We start from the raw sequence: 20,048 nt of genomic DNA on the forward strand, positions 1-20,048 counted from the left end.
TAGTGCCTGTCGCCCAATAAACCCGAAATATAGAAAAGAAAGAAGAGCAAGAGAAGAATAAAGAGAAGGAAAGGAAAACGTTAACACCTATGATAATGGGGGTGAGAAAAGAATGAACTATTCTAATCTAAACTCCCAAAAAGAATAAGGTGGGGAGGAGCCTACGTAACATCAGAACGCCCGGGACCCTCGGCCATCCACAGCTTCCACACACTGAAGACCTCCTACTCCGAAAGCAGCAGTGCTATAGTAAATTGCAACAGTAACATAGATGGAAAAAGTCATTTCGCGATGTGTGCTCACAGCATGTACAAAACAGTTCCAATCCCTGTCCAGCCCACCCGGGAAGCCATAGCGTTATAAATCAGCCGAACCCTGGCCTGATCGCGGGTGTAAGACAAAGCCAGATCCTATATGTAAAAAGTATTCACACACAGAACCCCGGGCCCGTACAGAACCTCCTCCCCATCGACAAGTAACACAACAGAACATAATAATCGCAATCTCAAATGGGGAAAAGCTGCACATGCAACACAGTCAGCATAGCAAAATACAGTACTGTCCGGGTCTCCGCCAGCCGGTCAAGCAAAGCCGAAATGAGGAGCACCTTCAACCCTGGCCAGAACGACGAAATCTCTCCAAGCATGACCATCTCCGCGGACACAGTGCAGGCAGAACAAAGGAGCAAGATGGCCGCTCTCGACATGGAAGGAGTAGAAGAGAAGAAGACGAGTGTCCCCAGTCTCCAATAAATTCAGCGGCCAAAATGACGAACCCCCCCTGCCATGCAGGATGACACTCACTCCAACCACGTAGAAAGGGGGCTCCGGAGGCAAAACCCTCGAAGGGGGCAAACAACTGGGAGGGCGATAAGCGGAGCCCTGATAGCAGTTGTGCAGGCAGAGTCACAGTTCCCGGAGTGAGGAGAGACTTTGTAGCAGTAGCATCGTCGGTAGAGAGACACGCAACATTGTAGCCAGGGACACCTCGATCTTCCGTAAGCGCATGTCGCAACATTGTATCCATCGTAGGAGTCCCCGTAGGCAGCAGGGAGACAGGCAGCCTCGGTCGCTTTATGGAAAACGTAGCTTCTTCGATCTTCCCCCCCAGCTCTTGAGCATTGCGCCGCCATGTTTCCCGTAAGTCTGCAAGGGCATCAAGCATATCACCATAGGTCAGGTCCCTCTGTAGCACCAGCCGATCCGCTCTGCACAGTGACGCATTCGGTTCAGCCTCCGGCTCAAGTGCAGGCAGGTCCGCACAAACTGGGGATAGGGGAGCAGCCCTCTGTCCATGCTGGAAGGCAGGCGCCATTACCATCTCTTCCGCGAGTCCACACTGGAGGGAGGGGGGCGGCTCCGTTGTCAAAGAGCCATCATTCAAACACGGAAGGGCACGCGGCTATCAGTACAGGGGGCTGTGCATAGTGAGAGCCCCCTCGTCTCCCGTGGGTACGGGTAGTCCACGACTGAAAGGACGCCGCAAGATGGAGTCCGCCCAAGATGGGAGCAGCGTAGAAGTGGAAAGCGCAGTACGAGGGGCTCCTGTCTCCCAAGCACACACTCCTTAACCAGTGGGAGCCGCACCACAAAGGACAGGATAACCTCCGTCCGTTCACAGCAATCGGCACGCAGTCCCAAACACCGGTACCTCCACAGCCCGTCCTACCGGCTACGAGCAGCAGTGTCCAGCGGCGGCAATCGGCACAGGGTTCATGGGCAGACCCGGTGATCGGCTAGTTCCACGAGTTTTCATCCAAAACGGCCGGCGGAGATCGCAAATGAACGCGAATGTTATCAGCGCGTTCGTGTCCTCATCTTAGCACGGTGTAGGCAAGGATAGATTCCAGGATATCGATGCGAAGTCAGGCGGCTTGGGGAGCCGCGCTCACACGTCCGTCCCGTTCGCCATCTTGGCTCCTCCCGCTCTGGTTAGTTTTAACCGCGTTTAAGGAAAGTAACATGTCTTCTCCCTCTAGAAGGGTGGAATGCTACCCCCATCGCCAGGACTGGCGAGGGGGTAGTATTCCAAAGCGTATGACACCTTACACGACATGTTTTGATAAAGCCAAACCATAGTTAGCATTCAACCGCGAGGTTCATAATGCACTTAAGAGTATATGGTATGGCAATATCCTAGAACAGCTATAAGGACATGGTTCCGAAAGCTGCAGACAGGCTCAGCTCATGCTAGAGCACCATCTCATATAAAACCAAGCACTCTGCCTCCAGGATTGTTAAGGCCTGCCATAGGAGTGTGTCCAGATATAAGGTTAGACATAGGTATACTTTATCTAAGCAAGGGGTGATTACACGACATTGCCCCAGCTGAGTGATCAGCCAGTTGTGTCAGTTTGGATGGCCAGCCAGGGGTGGCAAAACATATTTATTTATTTATTTCTTTGTTTCGGCCGCCTTGGCCATAAAAGACACATACATAAAAACACAGGATCATAACAATATACACATACAAATCTTTTTTGAAAAAGGAAATTAAAAAAATTATATCTTTAAATACAGAATTCATTATAAACATCCTCATAAAAACATTAACAAAGAGACCAAGGCTTCATCTCATTTTTTGTCTGGTTGCTAAGCATGTACCAGGTTAGGAGGGATATTTCGAGGTACAGCAAGGATTTGACTGCTAAAAGTATTTGGCCAAACTTCCTGCGAACAATGTACACAGAATAAAGAAATCTACTGATGCTAAATACAATGGATTGGGAAGTATTAGTTTTAATATTTCTATATGCCGTGATACAAGATCTTGTTCCTAGGAGGGAGCACAGGGGTTTGATATACCTTTTTCGTGCTTTTGAATATGCTTTACAAATAAACAGCATATGGACCTCATCCTCCGTGCAAGAACCTAAGCACATTGAACACTTCCCATGTATAACATTTGGACATTCCGGTTTTCTCTTAGACCAACGTTCCAGATTGGAATTTAGCATAAGATTCCCATACCTGAATTTCAGAAATAGAGACTTCGCAATGGGAGGCTCTATTTCATCCAAAAAAACCTCAAAGGAGGGATCATCTTTAAAGATTAAAAATTCTTGGGTTAAAGACCCGGTTCTATTTTCATTCACTAACTGGTTACTTATGTAGGACCAGAAGGCTCGTTTCACCATAGACTTAGCGAAAGGTGGTTGGTTTTCTGGACTCTCCCATAACTGAAGCAAGCCCAGAATTGAAAACCATTTTTTAATGTGTCTGAGCCATAGAACGGAATGAAAAGAATCTAAACCCAATATCTCCTGGAGGCCTTTCCTATAGTCGATCAATTCTGGGGTAGACCATATCCTTATCCAGAACATTAGTGGTCTAATGGTTATATGGTTATCAGTTCTCTTAAGGTTCAGATCAAATTGAAGAGGAATCAACGGTGTACTAGTGGGTACCCTCACAATTGATCTCATAAATTTGTTATCCAGACCATGGAAACTGTCCCTTGCCCAGGGTCCCCATATCTCAGCCCCGTAAAGGGCAGCAGATTGGATTTTAAATTTAAAAAGCTCAAGCACAGGAGTCACACTTTTACTTATACTAGCGTTAAGTTTGCTAATGACTGGGGAGGAGCTTCGCGGGCAACCAAGATGGCCGCGTAAGCTCGGAGCTCCGAAGACCCTCCGATCCTCCGTATTGATCCTGTCAACTATCCTGTCCCACGGCGGTGGGAATCAGTTGCGGTGTTGATGCTGATGCGGCGCCCGTTTTCAGATTGAAGATCCGAGCTTCCTGCACCGAGTTACACCGTCGGGAAGCCTGGTGACGACGACGCCATAGCTGCCTGGCATTGTTGGGGCGGTGACGGAGCCCCTGTGCGGTGGCATTTTGAGTGGGACTAACTGCTTTGTGAGGTCCGGCGGCCCTGCTGATCTCCCTGGAGGCTTGCTGTTCCCTGGGGACGGTGGAGGGACTTGTTGACTTCGATCAAGTGGAGGTGGTGTTATTGGCTTGCCCCCTCTCGGATCGTACGATCCCCGTCGCCCAACATGGCGGGCAGAGGAGATCCAGACAAAAGGAAGCCTCCGAGGGTCAGCAGGAAACCCCTCCACTCGCAGTCCACCATCCCTGAACGATTTTCTCACTCTAGAGGTTCACCAGGTGCATCGGGCCATACCAAGGACCCGCAGCGGGACGTGTCCCCGGAAGATACCGAACCCACCCTCCGGGATGTGATGGGAGCCATTGCTGGCGTGAAGGCCGAGATGCACAGCCAACATGAAGTGCTGTCCAGCAAGGTTGATACCCTCACGATCGAGCTCAACCTCATCAGGGCCGACCTCGGGAAGACGAACGACAGGGTCAAGTCACTCGACATCAAGACGTCGAGTCTGACTACTGATATGTCGGACGTGCAGACCGAGGTTCGGGACTTGAAGGCCGCTAATTTGATGCTTGCGTGCCGGCTTAATGATTTTGAGGGACGGGCACGGCGTCAGAACGTCCGCATTACAGTTGTGCCGGAGGGTGCGGAGGAGGACGCCGCGGATTTGTTTGTGGAGGAACTGGTGGTGAAGCACTTGGCGCCCGGAGGCCTGAGTAAATTCTTTTCGGTCGAGAGAGCTCATAGACTGCCTGGTGGCCAACCGAAGTCGGGTGCGTCCCCGCGCCCCATCATTGCCAGACTGTTTAACTACAGGGACCGAGACGCAATCCTACAAGCGTCGAGAAGTGGCGGTCCGCTGCGGTTTCAGAATGCTGACGTGAATTTCTTCCCCGACTTCACTCAGGCTGTACAGAAACGCCAGCAATGTTTTATGGGAGTGAAACGAAGACTGAGGGAGATGGGGTTGAGGTACTCCATGCTCTACCCAGCGAAACTGCGAATAGAACATGGTGATCGGACGCTGTTCTTTGATTTGCCAGATGCTGCGGGGGACTGGTTGGACACTTTGCCTCAGCGTCGTACTACTCCGGAGGATCTGTCGGAAGGGGCATCGGGCGGCCCAGGTTCCCAGGAATGAACTTTAACATGTTGGTCTTCTCTCTGCGAAGGGCTCTGCGGATGGCATCGTTCATTGACTCTTGTTTCTTTTTTATTTTTCCTGTTTTTTCAACTTTGGAGGGTAACGGGGGTGATTGGATGTCTCCTTTCTCCTCTGGGGGCTTTTTGTAGATTAGTTTATACGGGGCGACAGGCACACTGCTAGTTGGGGGGGCTTTTAGTCTAATGCAGTGGTGCAGGGTGGGGGGCAGTTGGGTTGTGTGTTCTTCTTTTGCTCTTCCTTTCTTACTTTTCTCATGGCGAGGCTACTACTGTCTTGAATACACCGTATCGGTGGCTGCTTTCTGGGGGGGATGGCTGGGACGGGGCATCTTTGATGATGGGGGGTTAGATTTTGAATGTACTTAGTTGGAACGTGAATGGGTTGGGGGATCGTATTAAATGTGGTGTTGTATTACAAATGTTTAAACGTTGTGTTCCCGATGTTATCCTCCTGCAAGAAACTCATCTCGTTGGCAATACTTGTAGGGCTCTGAATAGAAAGGGGTTCAAAATGGTGGCCCATTCCGGGTTCTCCTCGGGATCCCGAGGGGTGGGGATCATGGTGCGCATGTCTCTTCCCCTGGAGGTGGAGTCCACAGTGGTTGATGATAGGGGCCGCTATGTTGCCGTGGTGAGCAGATGGGAGGGACGTACCCTGGTTTTGGTTTCTGTTTATGTCCCCCCGGGGTTGCAAGCGGCTACCTTCCAGGATCTTGGAGGCGCCATTTTGGGCCTCCCGGAGGGGCTGTTAATACTGGGCGGGGACCTTAACTCTGTGGTTTCGGGCACTTTGGATCGTTTTCCGTCCAGAGATCTACGCAGCGCGCAAGCATGGCTCCCGGACTTCATGAGCACCATGGGCCTTATTGATTGTTGGCGACTTTTACATCCCGCCCAACGACAGTACACTTTCCATTCGGGGGCCCACGGCAGTCTTTCCCGAATTGATTATATTTTGACACCCGCGGTTCAGGCACAGACCGTCTCTGGGGCTCGCCTCATGGCCAGGGGTATATCGGATCACTCTCCAGTTTGGGTGTCCTTTGACTTTGGCATCGCGGCAGCGACCAGGGTGGCGCCGGTCAATCCCTGGTATTTCCGCAACCCCAAGACTCGAGACCTCCTTGCTAAAGCTATCGATCTGTACTTCACGGAGAATACAGGTATGGTAACGTCGGCCCTTTCCCTCTGGGAGGCCTTTAAGACTGTCCTTAGAGGAGAGGCTTTCTCCTTGATAGCTGAGGTGTGCAGACGAAGGGATGAAGACATGGTACGGTTGGAGTCGGATATTGCAGAACTGAACTCCCAGTTGGCGCTGGGACCGACACCCGAACTGTTACATGCTCTCTCCCTAAAGCAGTCGGAATATAGAGCCACTGCCACTGACGCTGCCAAGGCGATGGGCAGGGAACAGCAAGGGAGGATTTATGACGCCGGAGACAAGGCGGGCAAACTACTTGCCTGGCTGGACAAGAAGGAGCTGGCTTCCCGTGTGGTGCCTGAGATCCTGGGTGACGAGGGTCTGGTTGTTACCGATCCCACTGCTATTGCCGCGGCGTTTGCCGACTACTTTGAGGCGGTTTATACATCAGTCTCTGCTCTGACTGAATCGGACTCGGCCTCCTTCTTAGAGGGGATTGAGCTCCCTTGCCTGTCTGATACTGAGCGCGATGACATGGACCGGGGCGGCAATTGCAAACAAAACAGGTGATGGACCGAATGTGGATCAATGTCACACATTCACCCCAGTCAAAAGATCTGGGCCCAAATCCATCGTTTTTTTGCACTCCACACCACCCTGGGCCGGGGCATCACGGCTGACGAGGTGGCATTAGCGATACGGTCCTTGCGCTCCGGGAAAGCTCCAGGTCCCAATGGTCTCCCGGTGGAGCTGTATAAAATCAAAGCAGACACTATCGCCGCGCCCCTGAGGAATATGTTCTTGGAAGCCCGAGACACTGGTGAACTTCCACTGGATCAACGCCTGGCTACCATTGTGGTCATCCATAAGGAGGGGAAGCCTAGAGACCTTTGTAGGTCGTATCGCCCTATTTCTTTGCTGAATGCCGAGCCCAAAATCCTGGCTAAGTTGCTGGCCAATCGGCTCGTGGGGGTGATCGCGGACTTGGTCCACCCAGACCAGTCCGGTTTCATACCTCACCGTAACACTGCCCTTAATCTTAGAAGACTTCACGCTGTCATGGCGCGGGCGCACATGCTCTGCGAGCCAACAGTCCTGGCTTCGCTGGACGCGACGATGGCGTTTGACTCGCTTGAATGGAACTACCTCTGGGCGGTGCAGTCTAAGTTTGGGTTCGGCCCTGACTTCATCAGTTGGGTTCGGCTTCTCTATTCCTCCCCGATGGCCAACATAATGGTCAATGGCCGCATGTCAGCTTCCTTTGCCTTGCGCAGGGGTACCAGACAGGGCTGCCCGTTATCACCGCTCCTCTTTGCCCTTGCGTTGGAGCCACTTGCTGCTTGGATCCGCACTCACCCTGATATTAATGGGATCAAGTGGTCACCGGGGTTTGAAGATCGTGTTTCGCTATACGCGGACGACATTCTTCTTTACCTCACCTCCCCCTGTCGGTCTTTGATTGTGGTATTTGATGTACTGGGTACCTTTGGTGGATACTCGGGCCTGGTTATTAACTGGTCCAAGTCCTACCTCTACGTGCTCCGCGGGGACACTCCACGTTTCCCTAGGGGCTGTGCAATACAGGTCTCGCAACAGGGCTTCAAGTACCTGGGCATCTATATTTCAACGGCTGCCAGGGCACGGTACACGAACAACTTGCTCCCTCTTCTGACACGCCTTCGGCGTGACGTGGAGGGTTGGAAAAGATTGCCGCTGTCCTTGTTGGGCCGAGCGGCGTTGTTCAAAATGATGTCCCTGCCGAGATTTTTGTATGCGCTTCAAAACACGCAGGACCCAGTGCCTTCTAAATACTTCAGAGATATCGAAGGCTTGCAGCGTACCCTCTTGTGGGACGGAAGGCCGCGCATTGCCGTAGTCAAACTGACCAGTCCGTGGTATGACGGCGGTATTGCCCTGCCCGACGTGCGCCGGTACTACTGGGCTTCTCAACTGGCAGCTATCAATCATGGCTTCTACGGACCGGTGGTTAATCCGGGGTATGCCATGGATCGCTGGCTCATGAACGACGGGATGTACTACAGAGCGCTGTATTCTAGATCTCTGGACCGGAAATTGACTGGTCCCACCAGGACCGCGGTGCACTTGTGGAGGGCGGTTACGAAGACTCTGGGGTGGAAGGGTAGGCTCACCATGGCTACTCCCCTTTACGACTCTGACTTGCTGGGGAACTTGTGGCACTCAAAAGGATTTGATCGGTGGGACCTCATCAGTATTTCCAAAGTGGCGGATGTGATGGCCAGGGGGGAAATTAAATCGTTTGCTGCTCTACAGGCGGAATTTCAACTGGGGGCCACGGAGTACTTTCGATACGCGCAGTTGAGGCATGCCCTTACGTCCTCCTTGCCTGTAGGTGAAAAAGTCCCTGAGTCATCCCCGCTGGAGGACAGGGTGCTGGACGGCCATATGCCGGACAGCGCCATCTCCCTGACCTACAAAAAACTTATCAATGTTCGGACGGACCTGCTGGTGAAAGTACGAGACCTCTGGATGAATGATGGGATTGAGATGGATGACGAGGACTGGCAGTCTGCGGTTTCCTCCCCTAAGGAAGTAGCTATTTCGGCCAGACTGCGCTTGGTTCAGCTGAAAGTACTCCACAGAGTGTATGTCACTGGCCCCAGGTTGATTCGTATGGGGCTTTCCCAGGACGGCCTTTGTAGAAGGGAATGTGGTGCGCTGGCCACTTTTATGCATACCATTTGGGAGTGCCATGCCATAGCCTCTTATTGGGAGCGAGTGCATGCGGTTATGCGTGTTGTGACTGGTGTGGATTTGCCTGCGGAAGCTCGATGATGCTTGCTGAATGTGTGGGGTCCGACCGACTACAATAACGCTCAAACCCGCTGGGTCACCCTGGGGAATATGGTGGCCAAGAGGGACATTGCCCAGAGATGGGGTGCTCCGACCCCCCCCCACTGTGAGTCTTTGGAAAACCAACATGGACTGGTGCATGCTCCGGGAGAAGACTGTCTACTTAGCCCGGGGTAAGCCCAAGATGTGGGGGCTGGTCTGGGGGGCCTGGAATTCGTATAGAGGTGACATTTGTGTGCTCCCGGAGATAGTCCAACCGGAAATTCGTCTCTCACCATAGCTAATCCCTCCACCCAAGTTTTCACGTGACGTAATCCTGTCTCTTGTTCCCCGTACACGTGTGCTTATTCGATATGGTTATTTCATGATGCGGAAGTTCCCGCCTCTCCCCCTGGACATGTGCCTTACCGCTCTTCTATGCTTCTCTGCCTTGCCATCTTTCTCCCTTTCTCCCCCCTCTTTCTCCCCTTTTCCTTCTTTATCCTTTTCCCTTTTCGGTTTTCACCTTGTTCCTTGAGTTCACTTTTATAATTTATAAAATTTAAACCTGACTGCTCCTTTTACTGTTTTGTGCACACTTCCATGCTGCTTTATAATGCTACAGAAAGGGGGGTGGTGATGAACAGAGTGTCTGAATTAAGCAGACCACTCTTACCCAGTCCAAAGGTCAGGGCTTGATCCATCACCATTATTTATCTCACTGCCCCATCCCAGCTCAGAACCTGGCTATATGCAAATTAGTCTGTCCCTGGCCCAGTGCATCATGGGAACAGGGCAGACCAAACTACCAAGCCAATTCTTCACCAGAAAGGAGACAAGCTACCGGGGACCGGTTTCTGGCATTTCAGCCTCTTCGGCCCGGCTTGCTTGAATCCTGATGGAGCAGTGAGAAAGGGACTCATGTCTGAGTATACCCTGCCACACCTATAGTGGCCAAAAACGATACAGAAAGGGGGGTGGTGATGAACAGAGTGTCTGAATTAAGCAGACCACTCTTACCCAGTCCAAAGGTCAGGGCTTGATCCATCACCATTATTTATCTCACTGCCCCATCCCAGCTCAGAACCTGGCTATATGCAAATTAGTCTGTCCCTGGCCCAGTGCATCATGGGAACAGGGCAGACCAAACTACCAAGCCAATTCTTCACCAGAAAGGAGACAAGCTACCGGGGACCGGTTTCTGGCATTTCAGCCTCTTCGGCCCGGCTTGCTTGAATCCTGATGGAGCAGTGAGAAAGGGACTCATGTCTGAGTATACCCTGCCACACCTATAGTGGCCAAAAACGATACAGAAAGGGGGGTGGTGATGAACAGAGTGTCTGAATTAAGCAGACCACTCTTACCCAGTCCAAAGGTCAGGGCTTGATCCATCACCATTATTTATCTCACTGCCCCATCCCAGCTCAGAACCTGGCTATATGCAAATTAGTCTGTCCCTGGCCCAGTGCATCATGGGAACAGGGCAGACCAAACTACCAAGCCAATTCTTCACCAGAAAGGAGACAAGCTACCGGGGACCGGTTTCTGGCATTTCAGCCTCTTCGGCCCGGCTTGCTTGAATCCTGATGGAGCAGTGAGAAAGGGACTCATGTCTGAGTATACCCTGCCACACCTATAGTGGCCAAAAACGATACAGAAAGGGGGGTGGTGATGAACAGAGTGTCTGAATTAAGCAGACCACTCTTACCCAGTCCAAAGGTCAGGGCTTGATCCATCACCATTATTTATCTCACTGCCCCATCCCAGCTCAGAACCTGGCTATATGCAAATTAGTCTGTCCCTGGCCCAGTGCATCATGGGAACAGGGCAGACCAAACTACCAAGCCAATTCTTCACCAGAAAGGAGACAAGCTACCGGGGACCGGTTTCTGGCATTTCAGCCTCTTCGGCCCGGCTTGCTTGAATCCTGATGGAGCAGTGAGAAAGGGACTCATGTCTGAGTATACCCTGCCACACCTATAGTGGCCAAAAACGATACAGAAAGGGGGGTGGTGATGAACAGAGTGTCTGAATTAAGCAGACCACTCTTACCCAGTCCAAAGGTCAGGGCTTGATCCATCACCATTATTTATCTCACTGCCCCATCCCAGCTCAGAACCTGGCTATATGCAAATTAGTCTGTCCCTGGCCCAGTGCATCATGGGAACAGGGCAGACCAAACTACCAAGCCAATTCTTCACCAGAAAGGAGACAAGCTACCGGGGACCGGTTTCTGGCATTTCAGCCTCTTCGGCCCGGCTTGCTTGAATCCTGATGGAGCAGTGAGAAAGGGACTCATGTCTGAGTATACCCTGCCACACCTATAGTGGCCAAAAACGATACAGAAAGGGGGGTGGTGATGAACAGAGTGTCTGAATTAAGCAGACCACTCTTACCCAGTCCAAAGGTCAGGGCTTGATCCATCACCATTATTTATCTCACTGCCCCATCCCAGCTCAGAACCTGGCTATATGCAAATTAGTCTGTCCCTGGCCCAGTGCATCATGGGAACAGGGCAGACCAAACTACCAAGCCAATTCTTCACCAGAAAGGAGACAAGCTACCGGGGACCGGTTTCTGGCATTTCAGCCTCTTCTGCCCGGCTTGCTTGAATCCTGATGGAGCAGTGAGAAAGGGACTCATGTCTGAGTATACCCTGCCACACCTATAGTGGCCAAAAACGATACAGAAAGGGGGGTGGTGATGAACAGAGTGTCTGAATTAAGCAGACCACTCTTACCCAGTCCAAAGGTCAGGGCTTGATCCATCACCATTATTTATCTCACTGCCCCATCCCAGCTCAGAACCTGGCTATATGCAAATTAGTCTGTCCCTGGCCCAGTGCATCATGGGAACAGGGCAGACCAAACTACCAAGCCAATTCTTCACCAGAAAGGAGACAAGCTACCGGGGACCGGTTTCTGGCATTTCAGCCTCTTCGGCCCGGCTTGCTTGAATCCTGATGGAGCAGTGAGAAAGGGACTCATGTCTGAGTATACCCTGCCACACCTATAGTGGCCAAAAACAATACAGAAAGGGGGGTGGTGATGAACCTAGCCTCCGGGTGTACGGCTGAATAGCGGTGTACTTTGAATTACAAATAAAGGTTTTCCAAAAAAAAAAAAAAAGTTTGCTAATGACTGGCTTGACGTTATGGGCATAAGACACCTTGTTTTTCTCAATTTGAGCCTTCCATGTCAGGTTTGAATCAAGCACCACCCCCAGATAGGAAAAGTTATTGAGGGTTTCTAAAACTTGACCATTCAAATTTGGAGTCCCTCTAACAGGTTTACAGGGATTCAGTGCCATACACTTAGTTTTGTCAACGTTTATCTCTAGTCCTTTCTTCACACAATAAATACTAAAGGAGTTCAGGAGCGCCTGGAGGCCTTTCTTGGTTTGGGATATTAAGATGGTGTCGTCCGCGAAAAGCAACGCAGGCACCCTTTCTCCATTTAGTTGTGGTGAGTCATTAGCACAGCCGTTCAAATGATCAGGGATATCGTTAACAAATAAAGAAAATAAGGTGGGGGCCAAAACGCATCCTTGACGGACGCCACGCTCTATTGGGATATTATGCGTCAATTCACCATTTGGACCCCACCTGATGTTGGCATGGTTCCTTGCGTGCAACTCAACTATTTGAACGAGAAGGCACCCTGGCAATCCAGCTTCACTTAGGGATCTACAGAGTAAGTTGCGGGGGACAAGGTCAAATGCCGCTCTCAGATCTATGAAAGCGACATACAAATGACCTTTCCTAATGTGTACATATTTCCAGTATATAGAACAGAATCTAAAGACCTGGTCTATGGTGCTGATCTTACCCCTAAACCCAGCTTGGAATTTGGTGAGTATTGTTTTTTCCTCCAGCCAGTCATTTATCCGAAATAATAAATGCTTGGCATAGAGTTTTTGCAGGGTGTCCATCAAACTAATTGGTCTATAGTTTGATGGGACAGATCTACTTCCCTTTTTAAAAATTAAAACAACTTCTGCTGCGCGCCAGCTATCTGGGAATTGACATTTGCTGGATAAAGCGTTAAACAAGCGGTTTATATACGGGGCCCAGACTTCAATCTCATGTTTATACAAGTCCCCCGGTATTTTGTCAGGACCAAAGATATGCTGCAGCCCCTGGTAGGCCTTGGATGCACCTATGCCCTGGGTACCTATAGTACACACTACAGGGGCTCATAAGGTGACCCAATATCCACCTGGAGATGTACCTAAGATACATGGAGCCCATTTTACAGAAAGAGCAGCCTGGGGTCCTGATTAGCAGGATCAACTAAGTAAAAAACCAGCTAAACACTATGCAAAAAATCCAGGGTAGCCATAGTCAGGTATCCACCTTCCTACAAGCACAGTTACACAGTACTCGCCAAGGGGTGACCAAACCATATACTAAAATAATGGTATGCGCATCACGACTCAAGTCAAGACTCTACCCAGAAGGCATAGAAGTACCAGGGACCCAAGGAACCACCCGAGGTAAGTAACCAGGAACCCCACGGAGGCCGTGTGCGGAGTGGGAACACGGCCGCAGGCTCAATACAAGTAAATGGGTAAGTCGCGGTTGCAATTTTGAAGAACAAGGACCCTTCACAGTGGACCCTGAAGAAACCCTGTGGAAGATAGAAGGTTGGAAAGCCTCCCCACCCGTGGATACCCTAGGAACCAGGAAACCTACATCAGGGAAGCCGGGTGCATAGGTGTGAAGTGGCATCGGAAATCGCTGTTGAACTCAATGGAGGACTTCAGGAAGATGCCGCTGCTGGAGAAGGTGAAAGTATCCGGTGGAATCGAAAGCTGGATTCAAGATGAGAAGTTTTATATAAATAACTTATCCTAGTCAACTAAACGGTCCTGAAAGGATAACAGGTACTGAGGAACATCAATTATCGTAGCCAAATAATAGATCACCTGAAGTAGTGCACATACAGTTATTGACAATGAGAGAAAGTATTATTCATGGTTGATTTATTAAAAAATATACACAATATTTAATCAAATCCGTGGTACAGTTAAAAAATCATACAATTACTTTCTCCTGGGTATTACACATAACAATATTATCTATAACAACAATATCAGTTTATACATATAATTAAAAAAACAGTTTAAAAAAGACTAGACAAGTGGAGTTAATGATTTCAAATCATTAACTCCACTTGTCTGGTCTTTTTTAAATTGTTTTTTTTAATTATATGTATAAACTGATATTGTTGTTATGGATAATATTGTTATGTGTAATACCCAGGAGAAAGTAATTGTATGATTACCACGGACTTGATTAAATATTGTGTATATTTTTTAATAAATCAACCATGAATAATACTTTTTCTCATTGTCAATAACTGTATGTGATCTATTATTTGGCTACGATAATTGATGTTCCTCAGTACCTGTTATCCTTTCAGGACCGTTTAGTTGCCTAGGATACGTTATTTATATAATATGTGTGCCCTGACCTAGGAACTATCAAGCAGTATCAGGGGGTCCCTTTTGCTATATATTTCAAGATGAGAAGTACCTGCAAGCAGAGGAGACAGAGTCTATGCCACTCAGGAGTGACCAGGAGGCATGGAAGACGAATGTCCACCGATGTCGGGTGTTGCAGGAGAGCTGACTGTGACCTTGAAACTGCAGCTGTGCGGACTAGGCAATGCTGTGGAAGACCAGGAGCTATGCACAAGCTGTCCCATGCCAGATGTGCCTTTGCAACTGCAACCAACGAGGAAAGTGAAGAAGGTACAGGGTCGGGACCAACAAGGTCCAGGTGATTCACCACAAGCAAGGAAGTCAGAGCAATCAGGGGAGCCTGCAGAAACCAAAGGAGACCCTCAGGAAGATCCACAGGCCAGAGGTACTGGAGTCGCAAGAGGTGATGCAATGGGGACAAAGTTCTTGGTCATAAGAGATGCTTGAGGTTGGGGTTACTTGGAACCCGAAGATCTTGGTGGAAGGAAGCCAACAAGCCTTCGCAATTGCAAGTCGATGCAGTACACAGAGGTGAGGTTCCTGCGGCTATGATGAGGGATACTGGCCTCAAACTTGGTGAGAGGACAGGGCAGACCTCGAGGGATGTGAAGAATCACCACCTGTTTTGCTGAGCCTTTCAGAGTCTGTGGGAGCCCAGGATCATTAGGCCGATCAGCTTAGTTGCGTTGCCTGTAGATGGAGGGAAGTAACTCATTCCCTTCAAGTGAGATTCCTTCAGGTTTCTTGGATGCCCACAGGCCTTAGAAGCTTCCTGTATGGAGCACAGGCACGGAAGTTGCAGCAGATGAGCAAGGCAATGAGATAAGGAGCAGCAGGGGTCTTCCCAGTTGCAGCCTTGATGCCCAGAGCGAAGTCCAGAGTGCCCAGATGGACAAAGAAGTGGTGTCTTGAAATGAATCTTGTCCCACGATGAACCTAGGGACCCACCCTCAGGTAAGCCATTAATTACCTCAAGGAAAGGGTTGGGACAATTCATGGTTCCATCCCAGGGGAGGGTCAGACAATGGGGAGGATACTCCCATCTCCTTTGTCCATTTTCGCGACAGAGCGGGAGCCAACAGCTCCCTGAGCAAGTCTGAACTGGACCGTGCAAGGAGGGTAGCAAATGTGCCCTTCAAGCAGACTGAGTGGCACTGGCAAGAGCTCCCACCCAGCCCCAATACACTAAACCCTGTTTGGGAGGTGGTGACACCTCCCTGTGACAGGATACCTATTGTTCTGCCTTCCCCTGCTCAAGCTTGGCTCAGTAGAAGGAGGGCAAAATCGTGTCTCTGGTCGGCAGCAAAGCAAACACAAGGAGATGATGGACGGAGCGCTGAAACTTTTCAGACACTCACCCCCAGTCACAGATCTGGGTTGAATCCATCATCGTTCTTTACCTCACTTTGCCACCCCAGTTCAGACACAGCTATATGCAAATCAGTCTTGACCCTGTGCCTCATGGGAACAGTCCATCCCGAAATGCCAAGCCATTCCTTCCCTGGACCGGAAACTAGCATCCTGAGGCCGGTTTCGGGCTAAGAGCCCTCATCAGCCAGGCTAGCTTGAATCCAGAGGCAAAGTTAGTAAGGGACCCACGTCTGGGCATGCCCTGCCAACTTAGGGCAAACAAAGCAAACACAAGGAGATGATGGATGGAGCACTGAAACTTTTCAGACACTCACCCCAAGTCACAGATGTGGGTTGAATCCATCATTTTACTTTAGCTCACTTCGCCATCCCTGTTCAGACACAGCTATATGCAAATCAGTCTTGACCCTGTGTTGAAAATTACCTGAGCGCGTCATAGTCCATGGATCCTTAGGTAGAAGACGCGCTCTACGGCATAATCGGGATCGGCGGGATCAAGAATTACATTTCCCATGATCCTCCAGCTCTGCCGGTGACGTACTTCCGGGTCTCCTAGAAAAGAAGGAAGGTCCAAGGAAACGTGCCGGAAATTCTTTGTTTATTCCCTGGCAAGGAGGGCGCCTTGCCTTTCCCCCCTCGATGTCCGCTACGGCATAGCGGAACTGCCTCCCGCTCTCCTAGGATCCTTTGCCCGTGTTAAGCTGTCATGAAGACCTTTGGTGTCAAGTTCTCCTGGTGAGGTAGAGGTACCCTGCACCATTTCAAGGCGCTCTTCCTTGTGTTCCGGACCCCAGTTCTCCCGAGTGGCTCCCGCGGTGTTGGGTGAATTCGTGACTCCTGTATTTTATTACATTAAGTCCAAATGGACTTCGCTAGTACTGTGGTGATAGCGCTTTCTTGTTATTAGTTCCTGACTGCTTTGAGAGCTAAGTCTTTCAGCTCTCCTCTATGGATATTATCCGGCAGCATTTCTACATGAAGCTTTAAAGTTGTGTTTGGCCATGATATACATTTGGGTTAATGGTGGAACAGTGCAAAGGATTCCACTGTTCAATTGCTAGGAGACATGCACTGAAAAAATGTTCCTAGCTGTTTCGTAATCTGTTCCGAATACGTGATGTCTGATTAATGTTTGGGTGCATTGTTTCTTGACTCTACTTAACAGGGGTTCTTGTGTGAGGTACGGACTACCCTCGGCCCCCTGTGATGCAGTTCAGAGTTCTAGAAGGGTATGTGTAGCATGGCCTAGATTTCGTTACAGGTACATGGTGTTTGATAATCCTGATGAAGGCTTTTTTTTTAATTATGATGTGTTATGTATCTTGTTACAGCATACCCACACCGCACATGAACAGACATTCGTATGAATTCTAGGAACCAAGCCTTGTCTTATGTTAATTATTTTCTTTACAGGTATATTGTCCAGGTTTCCACTTACGTGGTTAATAACTGTTAACAAGTATACTTTGCGTGTTGAGAAAGGAAACTGTGTCTTGATTATCTTTTCTTGTTTTCTCAGATCTCCCTCTCTGCTGTTCCCTTCCTTTCCTTCCCTTACTTGATCACCTCCCTGACCAGTGCCATTACGGCTTCTGGCTCGGAGCTATCAGGAGGTGGACTATTATCAGCTACAAGCTGATCCTGAAGATATACATTGTGACAACCTGTGCCTCATGGAAACAGTCCAGCCCGAACTGCCAAGCCATGTCTTCCCTGGACTAGAAACAAGCATCCTGGGACTGGTTTAGGGCTAACAGCCTTCATCAGTCAGGCTAGCTTGAAACCAGTGGCAAAGTGAGCAAGGGACCGATGTCTGGGCACACCCTGACAACTTAGGGCAAACAAAGCAAACACAAGGAGATGATGGACGGAGCACTGAAACTTTTCAGACACTCACCCCAAGTCACAGATCTGGGTTGAATCCATCATCGTTCTTTAGCTTCTGGAGCTGCAGTTGACACTTTGGATCCCCTCTCTCCCAGGCACCCCCTCTCGCTCAGACCACACCCACTTTCTTTCAAGGCATTTGGACCTGCTCTTCCTGGTTTGTGGCTAAGGGCTACAGACGAGCAGGCATGTTTCAGTCGCTATCCAGGAGGAGTATGGTACAGAGGTCAGACTTTGGAAATTGGAAAAACTTGCTGTTAACATAAGAACGTGAATAGCCATGGGATAAGGCCAAAAAACCTTTGCTGAAGTCTGCTGAATAATGATGATGAACCGGTACTGCCCCAGCCATTCTGGAATGCCTGGCTACTCAAGTGAATCCCCCCAACCCAAGGGCTTGGACTTGACATTATGTGGACGACTCGCCCCTTACTGGTTTATGTGAGTGTGCTGTGGAGGTTGTAGGGTCTTTACTAACCCAGGCATACGGGAATCTTCGCTACCGTCACTGGAGGACAGCTTCGTTTTAAAGCTGAAAGGGCGGCCTCCATTGAGTGGAGACCTCTAGTTTTTGGAGGAGCTGTTGAGGCTACATGCCATGAAGGAAACTTTGGTTCAGGGCGAATGCCCGAGAATAGGGACCATTTGACTAGGTAATTTAAACTCATCCCCATTGACTTTGGACACGGGAACCTAGGTGCCTGGTTTTAAAGCATTTTGTCTGGGAGCTTTCCCATCCCCACGTCAGACTGCCCTCCCCTGGGTGGCTCCCACAGGTGCTCTGGATGGGGAACTTTAGTGAGAATACACAGTTGACAGAACACATACAGCAGCCCTAAAGTCCCTAACTTCAAGTAAAAGCTTGCATTCCCAATGTTGTCTCATTGGTCCTTCTTTTGGTTTGGTACAATTTTTGCGGATGTGGGTGAATTGGTGCTAATTATTCATGTTTAGGCTGGCGGTTTATCTTACTGCACATTGAGACTCTGTGTGAAGGCACTACCTCCCCAGTTACCCCTCATTTCCGAGATTGTCGCCCCGGTCCCTGTTGGGCTGAGTTCTCTGTCTGTGGTTTGTGCTGCCACTTGTTTGATCCCTGCTGCTGGGGTGAGGCGGCTGACGGACCCCCCTGTAGCTAAAGCTAAGGTGCTTTCGAGTTTCCCTGTGCTTGGCTTTGTGAATGAACGTTCTTAAGGTTTTGTGGTGGCTGACCCTGGCCCATAGATCTCAGCTCATGGTATGCATATAACCGGCATCTGTCTACCAGGTGGCCCATCCTGTGTCATTTCCTACGGTCTGGCTGCTGCCAACATCCATGGCCTCTGCAGCCATAATGAGGTTGAAACCTTCTGGGGTTTTGCGCTGGAGCTGCCTTTAAGATGTGTGCCATTTGGAAACTCGCGGCCAACACGGCCCCCTTGAGGGTGGTCTTTTTCAATTTGTGTTGTACCAATTTAGCAGTGCCTCTTTGGGCTTGCTTTTGTTTTTCTCTAACGTTCTCTTACTTCTCTTTGTGGTAATGTAATATATGGGCTTGTATCTCCTGCCAGGGTTTGGTGTTTAACCCAACCATGCTGTCCAGTCCGCTTTACATCTCGGTGGGCAACCCTTTTTTGAGTATATTATAAAATAATGCAACTTGTTGGCCTGCATAGCCTCCGCCATTACACCTCCTACATCTGGGCGGTCAGAAAACATAGTATTTGTTTTATGTGAGTTACTAATGTATATGTGTACTTGAAAAAACTGTATAGTAAATTTGGAATAAAAACAATGTATTATATTTAATGAAAGAGGAATTGATGTAGGTTTTTAATATTTGATCTGTTGAATTACTTGGCTCCAGTGTGATGCTTTGGTGCTTTATATTAAGGTGAGACATTCCGCCCTTATTGCAAGCAGGCAGGTTATTTTTGTCTGCTACGTTGGTTTCTATACCCCTGTATTTCCTGTCTGAATTTCACTGTATCTGGGGCCCTCTTCTTTTTGATTAGTCTCCGAACTAATTAATGCATTGAGATTTACCTCAATTCATTAAGTTCAGTTTGCCCTTGACACTAGTCGACATCCTGTTATGCAGTTTTTTATGGCTGCTGCAACATATATTATACTGCAGTGTTTGTGGTCTTTAAATCTATATACATCTTGGCATAATATAATTGTCTGATTTATTAAATAATCTACTCATACGCACATGTTCTTGGCTTACTTAAAAGTGTGAAAATGTTAAGATTATGTTATTTTAAACCTTATGTAATGATACATTTTTTGGTCTCGCCTGACCCAGCACATGCGCTGCCCTGGTGAGACATTTAGTGAGGGTTCAAAAAATGCTATCATGGCCAGCCTGGCCAGC

Source organism: Lissotriton vulgaris, chromosome 10 (assembly GCF_964263255.1).
Source record: "Lissotriton vulgaris chromosome 10, aLisVul1.2, whole genome shotgun sequence".
Classification (NCBI taxonomy): Eukaryota; Metazoa; Chordata; class Amphibia; order Caudata; family Salamandridae; genus Lissotriton; species Lissotriton vulgaris.